The sequence below is a fragment of the Spermophilus citellus genome (assembly GCF_964194105.1).
Source record: "Spermophilus citellus genome assembly, chromosome: 13".
Taxonomy (NCBI): domain Eukaryota; kingdom Metazoa; phylum Chordata; class Mammalia; order Rodentia; family Sciuridae; genus Spermophilus; species Spermophilus citellus.
In genome coordinates, this window is record NC_138193.1 from 69,875,775 (window position 1) to 69,895,294 (window position 19,520).

Below are 19,520 nucleotides of genomic sequence, written 5' to 3' on the forward strand. Positions count from 1 at the left end.
AATTGTCTTGTTTCTGTTTAGATTTTGCAACAGAAAACCTAGATAATGTAGTATGAAAAGTATGTGCATTTCTCTTCCTTCCTTCTCTCAACCTATTTTAAAACTTCATTTTCTTAATTATTTTGGCTAAGCATTGATCTAACTAAAGCAAACAGTATCAAGATGACTGACCAATAGTCCCAAATAGCCCAATGTGCATTTACATTCCAAAGATGCACTTATTCACTTGATGTGGGTCACTGGACTTGACAAAGCTCCTTCCCAGTACAGATCATAGTGACTCTTTTAGGAACAAACCTTATACGAACAGTAACTCCTTTTCAGTGTTCCATTGTTCAGGTTGATGCCAGGGACAACCAAGCAAGAAAGTATGATGGTGTCACTTCAGGCAGAGTGAGAGCAATTGGAGGCCCAAGTGAGTCAATCACCTAGAACTGAGGTGGACTAAGAACTTTTGTGATCTGGCACAAGTAAGCTGCCTGGGAAATTCAAACATTTCAGGTGCCTAGGGGATAGCCAACAAAGTAACCCTTGTCCAACTGCCTTGGAGCTAAGTGTATCCTGGGTCAGCCAACTCAACATCAGTACTGATCTTTCAATACTATGATAATAAGACAGAACTGTCCAAGCTTTGCACACACACAGCAGGAGACAACCAATTTCAGATTTCATATTTTTCTTCAAACATCCCTTTTCTACTACTGCCCATTTCTCTCTGATATTACTGACACCATCACTCCAAACCAAACCTCTCTAGCCTGGTGCTTCCACCTCATCTCTCCAGCAGACACACATTTGTCCCACTAAAAGCTCTTGTTTCTTTCTTGCATTGCCACATTCCTTTCACATTAAAGCCTATCAAATTACCCCTCACATAATCTATTCTACAATCCACTCTGAGCTCCAATGGAGAGGTCCACATTTAGATGATTTTTCTTTAAACAAAGATCATGGGGACACTAAGATGATTTGTTCATCTTCCTGATCCCTTGTGGGCACAGGTGTTCTTATTTCTGCAGTGTTTAAGTTATTAGTGACTCCCCAATTAATGATACCCATGAATTTAAGAGCACAGGTAGCCCTGAAGAAAATGGATTCCACTTTCTCTAAGAGTAACCTCCAGGAGTCATAATACAGCCAATCCTCGAATAGAATCAGCTATATCTTAAGATAGAGGCCTAAGAAAAAAGAACAGTGAGAAGTATATTGGTACTTAGAGTGCTGGCATGCAAGGTGAATTGACATTGCCTCCTGGTTGTGGTAGGTTGCCCCACTACTCATTCTTTATCTCCTTTGCAAGTCTTCCTAGGTTAAAACCTAGGAGCAATGGTTCCCAGGACCAACAGCATTAATTTCTCTAGGAATTTGTTGAAACTACAAATTCCTGGGTCTCACTCCAAATCCATTGAGCCAGGAGCTCTGGGACTGGGCCCAGCAGTGTGTTTTAAGGAGTCCTCTGGGTGGCCTGGATGCTCACTAAAGTTTGAGAAGTACAGCTTTAGAGCACCACCCAAATATCCCCATTGATTCCTCAAGCTGTGGTTGATGACACTAAATAACAATTCTCTTCCCTCCCCTGCCCCAGGTACTGTCTACTCTTCGGGGGACCCTGGAATCCACAGGTGAGAAATACTATGACTTATATTCAGGGCACCTAACACTGGTAACAAATTTTTTTATTCTCCCCTTAGGGGTTTTTATATACAAAAGAATAAGCCTATCTATAATACCAAGCCCTGCTCAGACCACAGCTTTTGGAAATTAAAACATATCAACAACAAAAAGCTTAGATTAGGTTAGGTCTACTTTTAAATTCTTTTTAAAATTAAATAACCATTATTTGATTTCTACTTGAATCTCAGGTGAAATAATGACCCTTGACCTTGATTTTACCACATCTGCCAGCATGATGCAAATAAGTTAATTGCACAAATTTTGGAAACTCGTTTATTGTTTCAAATACTACTTGATTACTTAAGAATCTAATCAGTAAAGATTGTTTTACTTACATCATTTCCTTCCCTCTACCTTTCCCTATCTTGCTGTTAACTGGCCTCATCTCAGCCAGGGAATAATCTCATATCCAGGCACACTTATAAACATTAAAAGACATTTTAGGCACCAACTTAGTGAGCAAATGCTAGTTGGAAAAGGCAATAAGAATGGAACTCAGAAAGAATGGTGGGGAATCAATTTAGGGAAGAAAGGAAGGACGAGGCATCAAATTCAAAGAATGTAATAAGCCTCCCACACACTAAGTTCAGCCCTGGGTGGCCCATAAACTCAGTGTGTGGAACTAGCATCATTGGTAAATTGAGCTGAAGATGAGTCCAACTGCTTTTAATCCATTCCCAAGCAACTTTCTCCCTTGTCCAGAGAAGCATGAGCTGGTTGAGATTGCTGTGAGCTAAACAGGTTTCCTTTCCTCCACTTTTTATTTTCTAGGTCACTCCTATCTTGTTTCCAATATATTTCTGAGAATTGCTTTGGCCATTTTAGACAGGCCTATTGTTCCAGTAGGTTCTGTTCAAATTTTCTTGAAAGACAAAGAGCCAATCTGAAAAGTAGAATTTGGATTGATCTGAAGAACTAGCATTTATAATTGTGATATTCTGGTGTGGGTGACAACTAAGATAATTATTCTCTCTCTCTCTCTCTCTCTCTCTCTCTCTCTCTCTCTCTCTCTCACTCTCTCACACACACACACATGACTTTTATACTTGTAGTGAAGATTATATTCACACGGTCAATCATACCCTGTCTCTTGCTCCATGCCCAATCATCCTAAATGTTGAGAGGAGGTTCTATTACTTTTCACCTACCTAGAATGTTCATTTTTGGTCTCCAATTCTGCATTACTGGGCAGATGATCCCAAATAAATGTATCTGATAAAAGAGGGGAAAAAAATAGAGAAAACCACTAAAAGAGTACCTAGTAGATACAAAGTCGAACGTGTCTTCATTTCCTTTTTTTTACTTAAAGAAAACATGTTCAAAAACAAAAGTGATTATTCTCTTGGATGACCCTGGAAAGTGGCATGTTCATAGAGGAATGCATTTATATAATCTATGGTTAGAAGCAAATCAATATTTAATTTCTATTTCACAACAACCAAATGTTCATATAGGTTATTTGATTGTTCTTTGGCATTTTATTGGTTAAATGAAATTAAATTATTCCACATTTATTAAATGCTTACAACAGTGCCTATTATATAGTAGATATCTGTAACTCGTGGTTTGCAAAATTTCTCAAGAACTTGCTATATGCAGTCATGTTACTATGTTTCCTGGGTAAAAAGATAAATAAGCAGGGATGGGAATTTTTCCTTCTCAGAGCTCTGACTCAGACTATGAAATTATTTGCATGTCAAGAGTCTCCAGCCTCTTCCTTCCTCTCTCTCTCACCATTCTCACCACTGCTAATGAGACAAGAAATCTAAAGCCTTGAGCGATGCACCTATAAATTCATCTTTAAAGATCTACTCAACAGTATGTCCTCCCCTGGGCCCACTGCAGGAAAATATGCACCATTTGAAACCTAAACTATCTATCTGCTGCCATACAAAAATATATGAATCAAATGCAGTTGGCCCACAGCAAATTCCTGGGCTCACTGGCCCGTCCTCTATAGTAACTCCAAACACTGTTATCATGATGGTTTGCTAACCAGGGTAGAGTCACCAAAAGCGATTGCCCCCATAGCTCTTCCAGCAAGGAGGAGCTTTGAGATTAAAGCGATCCCCTCAGATGTGAACCTTCCCTGATAGTCTCTTACCCCTTTTCCTCAAAGGAATCCTTGTGGTCTTTGTGCTGCCCCTGCACTTAGAAACCTCTGTGAGACCTTTTATCACATTATTCTAAAATTATTTGTTGCATACTTACCTGACCTTCTTGAGAGCAGACACTTCTTCATCTTTGAATCTTTAGCAACTCATATAATAATGCACTGGCACATGAAAGGGGTAAATAAATGGTTTTCAGGTGAATCCTCTTTGTTCAGAATGAGTCAATAAACAAATATCACTTAGCCAGCACCCAGCAAATTGTGTTATCATTGAAAGTGTCTTTTCAACTTTCTGTATACCCACTGAAAAACACTTAAAGGTATTGGTCCACGTTTATTATTGTATGCAAAACCTAGAAAATATTTTGTCCTGTTATTGTGTCAAAGTAAAACCATACAATTTTAGAGCAGGTATAACCTTGAAGGTCTAGTACAGATCCTCTCATTTCACAGGTGAGTAATCTCAAGTCCCAAGAAGTTAAGTCAGGGTCAGACAGCTAATGAATGGAAAGGGTGGAATCCTAGTCTCTTGGATCTTTACCTAGTGCTTGATTTACCAGTCACCAATCCAATTCAGTTTGTTGAGATATCTTGAGAGCCTCATGAAGGGACTTGGAGAAGACACTGGAATATTACCTGGATTCAGACAGAGGGAAACCACCTCTACCAGCTGATCTATTTCTTTTACCTCCCCAAAGGCAAGAACACTAGCTAAAAAGCTGTCCTAGTATAAGTAGTAAGTAAGAAAGGGTGGTGGTAATGGTAGAAATATACATAATATGCAGCTAAATGGATATCAGGAGGCCCTTTAGGACAGTTCAGGATTTATAATCTGGGGTCAAGAAGGGTTTCCCTTGATCAGATCTTCTGCAATGAGCTAGCCACAGAATAGGATCTTTAGAGGTACCATGGCTGGAACTATGTCTCTGATGGACCTGGAATGTGTATAGCCCATGACTTTAGAAAAAAAAGAACAAAGGCAATATTTCCTGAGGTTTTTACTAGGAAAGTGCTTCACCCATTAACTCACTCTAAATGCCAAGGAGCTAAGCTCAGCCTCTACAAAGACAAAGGAGACAGAATCCCTACTCTCAGGTGCTCAGTATTTGTGATATCTCTAAGAACTCTTTGGAGGGCCCAGTATACACATCCTCTGCAAACAGTGTTTCAGAAACACAAGTATCTCTGTCACTCAGGATTTGTTACTCAGTGATGGGCATGATATTACCCTGACACCCAACTTTCAGTCTCATGATGAACATCATTTAGGCATCTGCATATCTGTTCTGTTCTCAGAACCAAAGGCAACTGGGTCCAAATGTTGTGAAGCTTTGTGGATTGCGCCTGTGCAAAATTCCAGCTTCAGAGAGGAGAATATGAGCAATGAAAGATTTTGGCAAGAGAAAGGAAGATTAATTCCCATATCAAACATCCCCTTTCAGATAGAAAGGCTGTGACAGATTCTTACTTAACTCGTCAGATCGCGATGTGTGATTTGGGAGGTACTCACAAATCAGTACTATATGCACAGCAGCTGCAGGTAGAGATTGAAGAAAATTTCACAGTAAGCAATTCATATTAATAACTATTAAGTTTGCCTTTATGTACTTCTAGACATAATATGCATTGGAAATAATAAAAATTCTTTTATTACTAAAATTCTTATATTATTAAACTACAACCAGATGAAATTTCAGTGTTGGAATTGTGAACAGTTTAATATTTATAAACATAGTCAAACTTTAAAATGAATTTTAAATGTCAGCCTTATTGAGAAATTGTCATATTTGTCAATTATAATTTGTATTTTACCTCTTATCCTTAATAATTCTTGGCTGCTTTAGGAGAAATGTGACATTTAGTATGTATAGGATACATAGTATGAGCTTTGATTTTTATGTTTACTCTATTTTTGACAATATCAAATTATATAGTTTCACACAAATATATTTTATTTTTTATCCTGTACCTCATTTCTATAAAGAGCACTCAAATTATGGAAACTTTTGAGTAGACAACATAATTAATAGTTTTGCTAAAATAAAGAGGAAAAAAAGTATCTTATAGAATAAATTACTTGGTAATTGATTAACTATGCATATCTTTTAGTACTTGTGCAAACATCACTGGCCCATCAACAGAATACCAAGGCAAGCACCATAATAACCACATTAAATCATGTTTCATATTTTGCCAACTTTCTATTATATAAGAACCAAGGCTTTGCCCACATTATTTTTGTTGTATCATTATGAAAGTATATCTGTCAAAGTAGAAAGTGAGAACACATTTTATCTCACAGTTGGTGAGCTCAATTTAGAGTCTTTAGGAGTGTGGACATATGGTTTGTGGGCCTCCGTTTGTCCTCTCATCCCAGGTGCTGAAAAGTTACAGGCCACCAGTGAGTGAGTCACCACGTTAACAAAAAATGACTGAAACCCCAAAGGGAGGCAACAAGAAAAGTCAGAAGTAAGCTTCTTCTCTTTTCTTGAAAGCAGGATTCTTTTTTTTTTTTCCTCTTACACTCTCAGTCTCAAGCAAAATCATACAGGCATCTAGGTTGTGATGACCTGGAGTGTTATTGTCCTTGGAGTCAGTATTGGCAAGGTCTGATTCATTCAGCCTTGTCCAGTGTTCTTGGAAGGATTGATCTATAGGGATGGATGCAGTTTGCATCTGTGTTTAAGTACAAAGAATGGGAGGAAAAGAGGGGGACAGTGCTTTTCAGATTTAGAGGTCCTGCCAGCAGCTTCCATGTTCTGACTATAATAGGGATTTGAATAGGATCAGTCTAGCAAGTTCCTGCCTAGCTGTGACTGTATGGCCTCTGTGGGTCTGATTCATTCCAGTACATTCATAACGGTCAAAGCAAGGTGATGGCAAAATATGATGATTCTGATTTTGGTTTTCATTTCAGAGACTTTAGAGAGAAATGCCTTAATCTTTCATATATTAATGTGGGTTTTTTTCATTTACCTTTTGTGACTCTTTTGGTATATCTTTTTTACATCTCCAATTAATCTCTTAAAACACACTTACTCTTAGATTTTATTTTATTTTCCACAAATAGATATCATTAAAGTCTGGTAAATTTCCTTTCCTTGTGGATTTTTACACAGGTATTTTGAAGTTGGTTGAAATTTTCTCTCCATCAGGGTAACCTGCATAAGTTTTCACAGCTTATCACCTTTCCCATTATAGAATGGGGTCTTATATAATCAAACACCCATTAATTTTAAGAAAATGTAGACAAATAACAAAAAGTGAAGAAAGCAACAACATGAGCAAAAGGGGAACTCTATTTAAATAGTGCAGGTGGCATCCCTGCATTGGATCCAACCCTGTCTCCTGAGCGCATGCCTGGGTGGACCCCAGTTGGGAAGCATAAATCCTCTATGTCCTATGAACTAAATATTATTTCAGTATTTAAGAACATAACCTTTTCCAAACATTACTCCTAAACACAGGCCAGCCATGTCCAAAACTCAACTGAAAAGGCAGGGTTCTCTCTCAAAGTTAGAAGAAAACTACCTGTACCAGGTGTTTTGAAGGCAGTATGTTGGTCTCCAAAGTATTTCCCTCTTCAGCAATTTCCCAAAGGTAATTTTGACTAGTTATGTTTTCAACTCATCCACCAATCTTAGAAGTAAATAATTATATATGCTGTGAATTTTAGATTTGTGTTCAGACCCATTTCAAAATAAAAAATAAAAATGACTGGGGATGTAACTAAGTGATTGAAGTTTCCCATTATTGAAAAATACTTTCCTGGCCTTCATATTCCATGTGAAGAAGTCACCAGATGGTTACTATATTGATATAGTAGAACTGTTTATAAGACAGAACTAACTATTGCATTTCTCCAAGTATGGTGCCCAACTCACCTGATTTGGAATTAGGAGATGTATTTAAAAGACAAATTCATGGGCCCCACCACACTCCTAATTCAGCATTTCTGGGAATGAGCTCCAGAGCCTGTATTATCTCATGCTTCTCAGTGGTTCTTGGGCATTCCAAAATTAAAGAACAATATGTAGGTGGCTCTCAATAGTGCCTGTGCATTACAATCACCTGGAGAGATTTTGTGACACAATAATTCCTTGCCAACCCCAGACTGATAGACCTGAGACTCTGGGAATGGGTGAGGCCATGATGTATGTGTGAAGCTCCTGAGATAATCCTAATGGGCATTAGGGATGAGAACCAGTTTCAGACCCTTCTTTCTCCCACTTTGGCTCACCTGTAATCTGCTGTATCAGCTACATTCAGCAAACAGTAGACACTAGGGAAGAAAGAAAGAAGAAGGAAAACAAATGTCAGGGATACAAATGTCAGTGTCCGTGGGAAAGCAAATCTCTGGGCAAACCACCTCACAGCATGGGCTTTCAAAAGCAGTCAGCATCAAAGTAACCGGCTCTCTCCAGACCACTCAGAGAGTGACATTTGATGAAGGTCCCAAAAAGAGGCTCTTTGCTACCTTAGCTTTGTTACCTATTAATAATTTAAGTTGAATCTATGTCACTGTTCCCTGAACTGACCCATGGTACACTTTCCTTGGAATTAGAAGAGTGTAAATTAATCTCTTGTTTTAAAGAACAAAATGACTGTTCCCCTTAAATAAATAATATCTATTTTGCATAAACTATTTATATAAAACTATATCTATCATCTGTTATAAGCCTCCAAATAACTACTTTCTGTATGCAGAAAAAGTACTTTTATCCCCACACCTACCTGCATCTCTATTATATTTATTAATGTCCTGTTTTATATTTTATAATCACAGAAGAACACTCTTAATATTCCTCTTAAAGAGGGATGGTGTGTATTTGATTCATGTTTATACTTACTATTATACTCCTAGATAGCCCTGGAAAATGGTAAAAAGGCTATAAATATTTCTTGGGTAAATATGAAAATTAAAATAACAAAAATTAAAATTAAAATAACAATATTTCAATATCCAAGTTGTGAAACCCAAGAGCAAACAGTTTGCTAATTACAAACTGACATGCTCTTTTCTTGAAGAACACATCTCTGTGCTCATCTCATAGTGGCATTAACTACTATTAATCACTACTAGTGTTGTGATTAATCACACTACTAGTGTTGTGATTGTCAACCCAAATTTTAAACTAATGAAAATTATATATCAGGAATCAATGATGGCTTAAGAAATCAATATTTTAATTTTAAATGAAAATGTTCTTTCTTTTAAAGTGGAGAGGCAGATAGATGACAGACCCTTTAGAAAGAAATCAGGAAGGTACCCCCCCACCGCCCCTTGGGTAGTGTGATGGGTAGGGGCTGAAGATGGAATTGGTAATGATCCATTTCTGGATTTGCATGCTGAGTAAGGAGTGTGCTCACTTTATGAAAATTAGTTGAGTGATTTATGTTAAACAAAGTAAAAGTTTACTTTTAAAAAAGAGTGATACTCTTGGCACTGTTTAACTAGTGGTGCACTGATTCAAACAAGCTTCTAATAGGAAGAGAGTAGGGGACCATTTCCACACAAGTGTGATTTTAACAGTAATGTTGCACATCCACTCAGAATCCAGGTACATGTGGGGTATTTCATTGATTTGGTATTTCATGAATTTACATCTCACATTCTTCTGGGTTTCTGCCTTTTACAATCTAGTATCTCTTGATGCAATACACACTGAGGCCTCTATTACTCACACTCACCCACCCACCAAACACTCCTCAAGGTTTGTACCATATACATCTCTTTGATTTGTGTTCTCTCAGCTCAGGGGAAGCCCATAGTAAGTACTTAGTACATGTTAAGATTCCAAGATCTTTCAGGGCTTACACAACATCTCTATCTGCAGGGACACTTGGTCCTTTGTTCCTCGCTAGCCAAAAAGAGGCTTGTATTAGAAGGAGGCACTTCAACAACATCACTGCTCCTGAATCCTAAACCCCCTTTAGCCTCTATCGCAGTGTCCTCTAGAAGAATTGCTGCCCATGATTCAAAAATAGTTCTTTCAGCTTTTTCCAAATGGTAAAGTACTTTCAGAATGGACAAATAAGAGTTCTTCCGGGGACATGAAAGAATATTCCTAATCCAGTGGGTCTGGGAGCCACCTTCCATCAATTCCATTTCTCACCTGGCTGCTGCACAACCTTCATTCTTCTTCTTTATGGCTGAGTAATATAATATTCCAGTGTGTATATATACCACATTGTGTATATATACCCAGGTCACCCTTTAGTGCACTGCCTCGCCTTCTCAGGTCTAACTTTAAGAAATTCTTCCAACACTGTCTTTTTTTTGGAGACCATTTGTACACTTGAGGAGAGAGGAAACAGCCTCCTCACCAAGTTGGGAAACTCCTTCTAGAAACTGTTCAGCAGTTTCAAATACAGATACTTATTTGACAAAAATCAAACTCCTTGGCCCCATCTGGTGGTGCCCTGCATTTAGTAAATTCACAGAAAGCATTTAAGTCCTTCCCGGGAACTGTATATACTCTGTCCCCAGGCAACTATGGGGCATAGACACCAAATCTCTGTCAATGATGAAGCAAGGTCCCATCCTCATGAGGCCAATGTGACATCTGCCATTTTTGGTGTCATTAATCTCAGGGAACGTCTTAATTCCAAGTGGATTGTGAGAACAAATACATAGAAAGAATACTCTTGAATTTAAAACCGAACTTCAAAGTAAATGCTTCTTCTAAATGAAGATCTGAGGGACAGTCTGTAAATTTAAGATGAGTATTTTCCCTTTTGATTTCAATGTCCTCTCTGTATATAAAGAATTGGGGGGCTCCAATTCAATACATTGAGCCAGGTAAATGTTTCTACCTCCCTCTCTTTCTCAAATCTATTCAAATGACAGCAATAATACTCAAAAGGTTAGGCCATGAGTAGGGCTAAGACTGGGGACATGCTCTTGAAGATGAATGGCATATGAGATGACATTGACAGGACAAAGCACAAGAACTACTGAGCTCCAGAGAAGGCACAGGAGAAGCAGCAGTGAAAGTGGAAGCCAATATCCTGGAAGTGGGGATTAGGAAGGGGCAAACACTAACGCAGCTGACCTTTGAGTGGTGCATAATGAAAAAAGTTCATGTTTCTGAGGTCAAGGAGAAAAAAATAAGGGAAACTAGATACTCCAGGAAAAATGAAATTCTGTATAAAAAAATCATGATAAAAGCATGGTGCTTGATTGTAAGAAATTTATGGAGTCTAAGAAAAAAAGAATCTGTATTTGAAACTCTAAATATTCTACTTGACATAGACTTGATTTAAGAAGAGTTTAGCTATATCTCCTCTACACCTCTATACTCTGGTTCTAAATTGAATACTATTAAGCAATTTAATGACATTATAAATGATATTTGGTTTTTGTTTCTCAGTTAATATATAGACAAAGAACAGAAGATTTAATGACAACCTCCATTCAGAATATAAATGCTTTAAACTTTGGCAATACTAAAATAGTGATAGAAGCTGGGCATGGTAGTACACACCTATAATCCCAGCAACTCTGGAGGCTGAGACAGGAGGATGGCAAGATTGAGGCCAGGCCACATCAATGTTTACAGCAGCTTCAGCAGCTTCAATAGATGAATGAATAAAGAAAATGTGGTATATATACACAATGTAATATTATATTACTCAGCCATAAAGAAGAATGAAATTATGGCATTTGTCTGTAAATGGATGGAACTGCAGACTATCATGCTAGGGAAATAAACCAATCTTCCAATCCAAAGGCTGAATGTTCTCTCTGATATGCAAATGCTAACACACAATAAGAGGAGGGGGAGGAAAGAATAGAAGTTCATTGGACTAGACCAAGAGGAATTAAGGGAAGGGAGAGGGAATGAGAATAGGAAAGACAAACAAACAAAAAAAGACAAACAAAGACAAACAAAACTTTCATATGTTCATATATAAAATACACCAAAGTAAAATTCCATGTGATGTACAACCACAAGAATGGATCCTAACTAGAGTAAGTTATACTCCATGTATAATATGTCAAAATACATTCTATTGTCATGTATAACTTAAAAGAACAAATTTTTTAAAAGAAAAGAAAAAAAAGATTGAGGTCAGCCTCAGGAACTTATTGACACCCTCAACTCCTTAGCAAGATCTTGTCTCAAAAAAAAAAAAATTAAAAGGAAAAGCTCTAGTGGGTTCAATCCCTGGTACAAAAAAGAAACAGAAAAAAAACAGTAGTAGAACTGATAAAGTGTCGGAGTTAGGAGTGGGGAGGAAAAGACACAAGAGAACGTAGGACTGCCCAACTCCACATCTTACACCATGGCTAGTTGCATGACCTGCCTGAAATTGAAAGAATAAGAAATCAAAATCAAACACATTTTATAAGTATAACCGAGAAGAGAAAAAAACATAGGCATAGATACAGGGGAAAAGGAAGAGGTTAGTGGATATGAGTTGAAATGGTCATCTTCTGCCGCAAGCTGGAGTTGGAACTTGTTGTAAAAGAACTTGCTACAAATTTTTATTTCCATGAGCAGGTGCTTCTAAAATTCTCATTAGCATGCTGACATTACAACATCCCATGTTTACAATCTTTCCAATTTTCCCACCCTCAACCAAGGAGACAGTGACCCCACAGGATTATCAGAACTAGATATCAGGTTAAATTTCCATGGTCTTTAACTGTAGGGTAAACGGTCAGTCACCTCACTGGAACTGTCTAAGTCTGACATTTATCACCTTCTGGGCTGTAGAAGCAGATCCTTCTGAGCTACCATATCTCCAACTACCTTCTGGTTTATCTGACCAGCATTACCTGTTTCCTATGGCTGTCATCTTCTCATACAACCAAGCACCACAAATCTCTCAGAAAGTCTCTTTGATCCAGCGTGCCCGAAAAGTCCAGGAACTCCTTACTTCTGAACTACCAGAAGAGAAAAAGCTACCAGGACTGAAATCCAAATGATGAGACTTTCTAACTTTCAGCTCTAGCAGAGAGTATTGATTATACTGCATGTGCACTCAGTCTAAGAAACTTCTAGATCCTAATGTCAAGAAGGGAAACAGGTATTAGATCTTACAGAGTCCCTCCTCCTACTTTGAATGTCAAAGTCAAATGCTAGAAATCTAGGAAATAAAATGTTTTGTATGCTTCAGCAGATTGTAAGAGATCAGAAGTTGCTGTTTTTCCTGCTATTTTCCATATTCATCTTTCTTCTAAACACAGCCCGGCTTCACTGGACCTTATTTGGTTTGACGCTGCTCCAGAATCATTTCTGTTCACTTGATTTAATATGCTTCTATATCCCTTCACCTTACTTGGTTGAGCACATGATAAAACACTTAGAAAACCATAAAATGGAAATTATCAAAAACTGTTTCAAGGAAAAATATTTATGTTTGCCATACTGAAAAAATTAAGAAAGAAAGAAAAGAGAGAGGACTGAAGCATAGATTTTAAAATATTACAAAGTCTTTCTATGGTTGGTAAGGTCATACAACTTGCAAATATTAGAGTCCAGTTCAAAATTGTTGTTTTCTTAACTAAATAATGATTAGTCATAAGGGAGATGATAATCCTCAAGCCTATAAATCTACTACAAACTTAATGAATATTGCCTGACCTGAAAATGATGATAGTAGAAAATTTTTTTCTAGGTATTGGCAAATTTCTACTGAGGTTTATTCTAAGCCTTGAGGGGGTACTTAAGTTCGGGGAAATAAAAATGTGGATTTTTTTTTCATTCACATAAATCACAGAGAGGTTGGGACAAAAATCATTACGTTGGCTTTTATAAGTCATTGAGACTATGAACATGAGAGTGCTTTACTTCTGAATAATCAGGATTATTTTAAGGCTAATCTGTTTTGATTTCAAGATTGCAAAATTAGCAAAAATTATCTTTTTCCCAAAATGCATCAATTTTTGCCCAATTGTCCTCTTTGTATTGGGACTAAATAGGATATATAAAATATGTGAAGTATCATGAGCTTCAGTAAAAAAAAAAAAAAAAGTTAAACACTGTCCTAAATCTATACCAGCCATTTCCATAATGTAGCTCCACTATTTTACCTTTAATCTTTGAATTTATGTGACTTGCTAGAATAGGTTTCCACAAATAGGTTTAATTTTACCAAGCAATACCAATTGGTAATAATAGTTGCTTGGAGCACAGTGTTAAGAAAAATTCTAATGTTGTACCCCTTTCAGTGAAAGGATGGCAGTGTGAGCTTATTATCCCTATCGGGGGCTTAAATCTAGCCCATTTTAAACTCTGGATAATTTTATATTTAATAAAATAAAACATAGTCTTATAAGTTGAAATTCCATCTTATAAAAGCTGCATGGACAATTGAGAAATTACCCAAATTATCAGGGTTACCCAAGCTGTCACAGAAGGAAGATGGACATATTCCAATACAAACATCAACTTGTCAATCCCAGTCCTGAAAGTAAAAGTCAGGGGAATCAGATGACATGGTAACCTAAGTCCTCTAGCTTAATACCCTTCTTTAAATCAAGGACCAAAAATATTTCCTATTTAAAAATAATTTATTTTTATGTAATTGAGTTAAAAGGACATCCTGGTAACTTACCCATATGAAATGTGTATAAGTTTAACATGATCAAGTCGGTATCCCAAATCAATAGGAAAGGGAAGGATGATTCTGGGATAACTCATGAACTGTTTGATTTTATTTTTTTTTTTTAAAAAAAAGTTTCAGTTCTATTCTTCGCTTATACATATACCAAAGTCAATTCTAGGTGGATTTAACTTAAATATCATTATTTTTAAAACCTACCAAAAAACAGAGGTGAATTTATCTGGTGTCTAATTATGGAAAGGATACTTAAGTTTAAAAGCAATGGAGATAATGACAAGGATATGGTTATCAAGTTTTAAATCTTATGAATATTTTTTAAAAAATTTAAAAAACCTAAGCAGAAACTGGGTGGGTAAGGAACAAAAGGTTAAGAAAGAAAGAAAGAAAGAAAGAAAGAAAGAAAGAAAGAAAGAAAGAAAGAAAGAAAGAAAGAAAGAAAGAAAACATGTAATTGACTTGCTCTAGTTAAGTATGTTTTGGTTACAAGGAGAGGGGTGCTATTCAAATGGGTTCCCCATGAGAAGCTTACCAGGAACCTAAGAGAGACAAAGTACAGGAAGAACAGTTGGACCTCACAGCCATAGGAAAATGCTTGGGTGGCTACTTTCTTCATCACCATCCTTCTCTGGACACATGGTCCTTTTTCTCTGCACTCACTTCCTCTGTTATCTCTTCCAAAGGAAACTACCTGTTCCTCCTCTGAACTTTGGTTTGTGTGTGGTTTTCATGGCCTTAGTGCCAAATCTGGCTTCAGACCTAGCACCATCTGAGTAATTCAGTTTTTTAGTTCCTTAGTCCCAAGCTTCTGTGAAGAAGACCTAACAGACTAAACTTAGGTCACGCATCCCCTGTGGCTCAGTGGGGAGGAAGGTATCCATGACATAGAAGCCGCAAGGTCTGCCTGGTTTTCAGCAGGCCTAGATGCAAGACAAGGCCAAAGGTAGGGACTAGTACATTTCCAACAGAATATCATGGAGTTAACATGTAGCTTCATAACGGGAAGTTAAGCAAGAAAAGCCCTCTACAGAGTGTTAGGATCAAAATTACCTCTAATATGTAAAGGAGGGAAAGTGTGGATTTACTCGCTGTACCAGGCAACAATGACTTTTGGTTATTCTGACTGGTTACACTCATTTGTACTTTCCAAAGTTTCCACCACCAATAGGCATAACTCAGATAATCAGGAAAAATAAAAAAAGGAAAAGACCAAAAAGAAAAAAGTTAAAAGAATGAGAAGCTGAGTAGCCAGTATGCAATTTAGGTTGAATTGTCAGGTCCCTTTTTGTGGTATGTCCTGACTCTCAATACCATGACGTCCCTCCATGCTGATTGCTATATGCATTGAGAGTGACTGTATACCAGGCACAGTTTTAGGTGCTAATTATCCCAGTGACTCAAAATGAAATGTGACTTGGAGGTAAGGTAGGTGATTGACTTTCTTATGCAGTAGTAAGCTGATTCCAAGTTATTCCAAAGACTTCTCACATGATGGCAGCACCACCAAAAATGAAGCATAGCTCCAAATGTGTCCACTGGTGACTTCAATGTGAAGGTTCCAGTCTGTTTGCTTTTAAAGACAAGTTTCAGGGGGGCTGGGGTTGTGGCTCAGTGGTGGAGCTCTTGCCTGGCACATGTGAGGCACTGGGTTCGATTCTCAGCACCACACAAAACCAAACAAATAAGATAAGGGTATTGTGTTCATCTACAAATAACAATAATAAAAATAAAAAACAAGTTTCATCTGTCTTCGGTTCCATTTCCTAGAAATAAAGCCTCTCAGATGCCCCCTGTGGGTCTTGTGGAGATGGGTAGGGGAGGGGGATTGCAATGACGCCTCCTCAAAATTATTTGGGACTTTACATTATGCCACAGACTCACATTCCACACAGTATTTATTTGTGGAAAATATGTAAGCTTGCAAGTTGAAGCATAGGTATTTGGTGATTTCAAAGATACACAAGAAAATATTTTCAGATGTTATTAAATAAAAATCCTAAGGATGTGTGCAAATAACACATGCAAACAAATATATTTTGGTTGTCTTATTCTGTTTTGGTTTTGTGAGGGTTTTTTCCCTTTCAGAGTCCAGAAGAGAAATCACATGATAAGTAATCTTGGCTTATGATGAGGTTCTAGAAAACAAAAATATCTAATTCTAATCCTCTTGGAGTGAAAATGGTACTAAATACTGTCTATATCTACCATATTGTAAGTTTCTAATCTGTTGTGCATGAGATTCTATAGCCAGGCTAGCTCAGCATCTTTCAATAAGCTATTGTGAAACACCGGATTCTATTCGGCCTTTCTCTAAATAACTCTGCATCCAATTCTTCATCCTCCACAAAACTTTGCTCTTCATGTTCAATTACAAGAAATATTTCCCCCAAAAGCTCCGTAGGGTAGCTTTCTAGTAGAAACTGTTCTGCCCTGCTTCCATAAGCTTCAAGTGTAGCAGACCCTGGAGAGCAGGACACCAGGTTAAAACAGTTCAATCCAAGTGGCTGCAGGATCCACACAGCCCTGGCTTTTGTCAGCTCTTAAATAAAAATATTAGATGTGTGTCTATTGTTTGCGAGCTGTCCTTGGTCTCTTGTTTGGCTGGCTGGGGTTAAAGGGTATGTAGATTAGTAAGTCAGCTGTTTGGCAATTGTCACATCCAGTTACTTGGTAACCCTTAGAACAGCATTCTCAGGAGGTAGAGTCTTTGTTGCTAAGCAATAAATTCAGGTAAAATAATCTTTCCCTGGTTCTTACTGGTCCAGTTTTAGAACACAGGGATAGGTCGGGGTGTCTCCTCCCCCAGCCCACCCATACCGCTTTTGATTTGCTACACTGGGCACAGAATGAGTACTGATAACTTGAACAGACTTGTTTGTTGGGACTTATCAAGTGCTGATGCAGACTGGGGACAAGCAAATGGCTGGGATATATTATTTACCAGGATGTGCTTTCTGATTTCCACTGACATAATGTACCTTCTGGATTTCATTTTTGGAACTGGACAATGTAATAGAGCAACTCAAAGAAGACCACAAACAATGACAGGAATTTGAAGGAAAAGAAGAAAAAATGTGTGTCTAGTGATATTTTCCCTACATTAACTACGAATTTGATTATTATTGTCATTACATTTTGAAATACCTATGTACTGTTAGTATTTACATAATTTTTGAAGTAAATCACTGGATAGGAGGGTTTTAGCAGGAAAATCTCACTTCAGTCCCTTCAGAACATGTCTGAGGGGCTGGCTGCAAACCAGATCATCAAACAGTTCACAGCTACATTTCTACCTCAAATGTGTGAAGGACATCAGGAAATGATATTGCAGATGATAATCTGAGGTCAATCCCAGTCTCTATTTTTTTCTATTTCCCCTGGCCATGTTTCAGCAAAAGAGAAATTAGAAAGTGTGACTGTGGTTCTTTAAAAATCCTACCAGTCCTATTGAGCATTCTCCGCATTTGTGATGAAAAAGTTACCACCATTCCTCAGAGCACTGTTTAGATTCCGCCTGAGATCGTGGGGGGGGCCTACCACTGTGACATCTTCCATGGGGGAGCCTGAGATACACTCCAGAGATAACTTAACATATAGACATCTTCTTTCCACAAAAGTATATTCATGTTCAAAAGGGTTCACAAAACAAGGCATTTCAAAGGCAATTTCCACTTACAAATGTAAAAAAAAAATCATAGTGAACCAAAGTATATTCATAGTGTACAAAAATTATGGGATGCAATGTGCTTTCAGGCCAGTACAGAAGCCATTTTCTTGGTAACCTTCATAGGAATTACAAGGCGTCTGCCCCTGCTCCTCCACCCTGGGTGATAACTGGGGACAATAAGAATCTGAAACAGTTTCACTAGTGAGTAGCTAGATATCTTTAGCCAAGAGACTTAACCTCTCAATTTCCCCATCTTTCAAATTGACATTAATATAAAGTTGTTTAAAAAGCAAAGTTTTGAGAATTACATGAAAGAATCCACCTAACCACCTGTGTGCATAATGGTTAACTTTGGTTGGTCACCTCTCCTTCAGAGCCCTCGTTGAATTGAACTTCTACCAAATGTCTGTTGAGGGCACACGGTGGGGAAGGCTTAAAATTTTGTTTGAAGTAAGGAAGATAAAACATTGAAACAAAGACTACTTTGGGTATTCATTACTCAATGTAATTATGATTTTTCTAGAGAAACAGACCTAGAGAGAGTACAGAGGAGCGATACAGCAAAACACACACCATATGTGTGACAAATACCTCTGCCCGGGCAGTAGTTCCTACTTCTATGTGTTTGCCCAGGAAACATGGGTTCCAGTTGTTGAACTAGGGAAGGATAGGGCAGCAAAAAGAAAGAGGTCAGGTTCAGAGGGTTTGCTATAGTTTTGTTGTTATTTATGTATCTTTTTCCTTTTTAAATCTAAAATGCTCAGCCTTTGATGAATTCACTATCTGGGAAGATGGAGAAATAATTTTACCATCACTGGTACATGGATACAAAATCACTGAAAAAAAAGAAGCAACCAGCCCAAAACTATGATGAACAAACTGCACAACAAAATATTAACTTGGACAAAATTCCATGCAGGCTTCCTAGGGTCTTTTCTCACATCTTAATTCACAGAGTTTCCCCTGAAATGCCAATTATGATAAACCAGCACTTTTATGTAAAAAGAAAAGATCTGAGTCCTTTAATAAATGGAAGAAGAGAGGCAAGCAGGATGCTCTGCATTGAAGGGTCTGATAAGCCAAGCGCTGCCAGGGCTTCACATGGAACAGGCCCTGCAGCTCACCTCAGAGTCTTCCATGGGGCATATTTTATCACAGACCCAGATTAAAGACCAAGGGCCACAAAGGAAACCACGGAACTGAATGGATGAAAGGAACCCCCAGCACAAGTTTTGTGAGGCAAGTGAGGAGAAATACTAGTCTGACTCCTGAGGTTAGTGACAGTTCAACTTAATGGTCTCTGTTTATGTACAGAGTAAATGCTTTGGGTCATTTTAAAGCCATGAAGTAGATTAAATAATCACCATACTTCTTAGTTACAATTACACTAGTTGATAGCACCAAGTAGAACCCCAGGGAAAATATCCTGTCTTCTGAAGAGCATGCTGAAATGGTTTTGCATCTAAACCTCACCCTTTGTTGGATTAATAATGA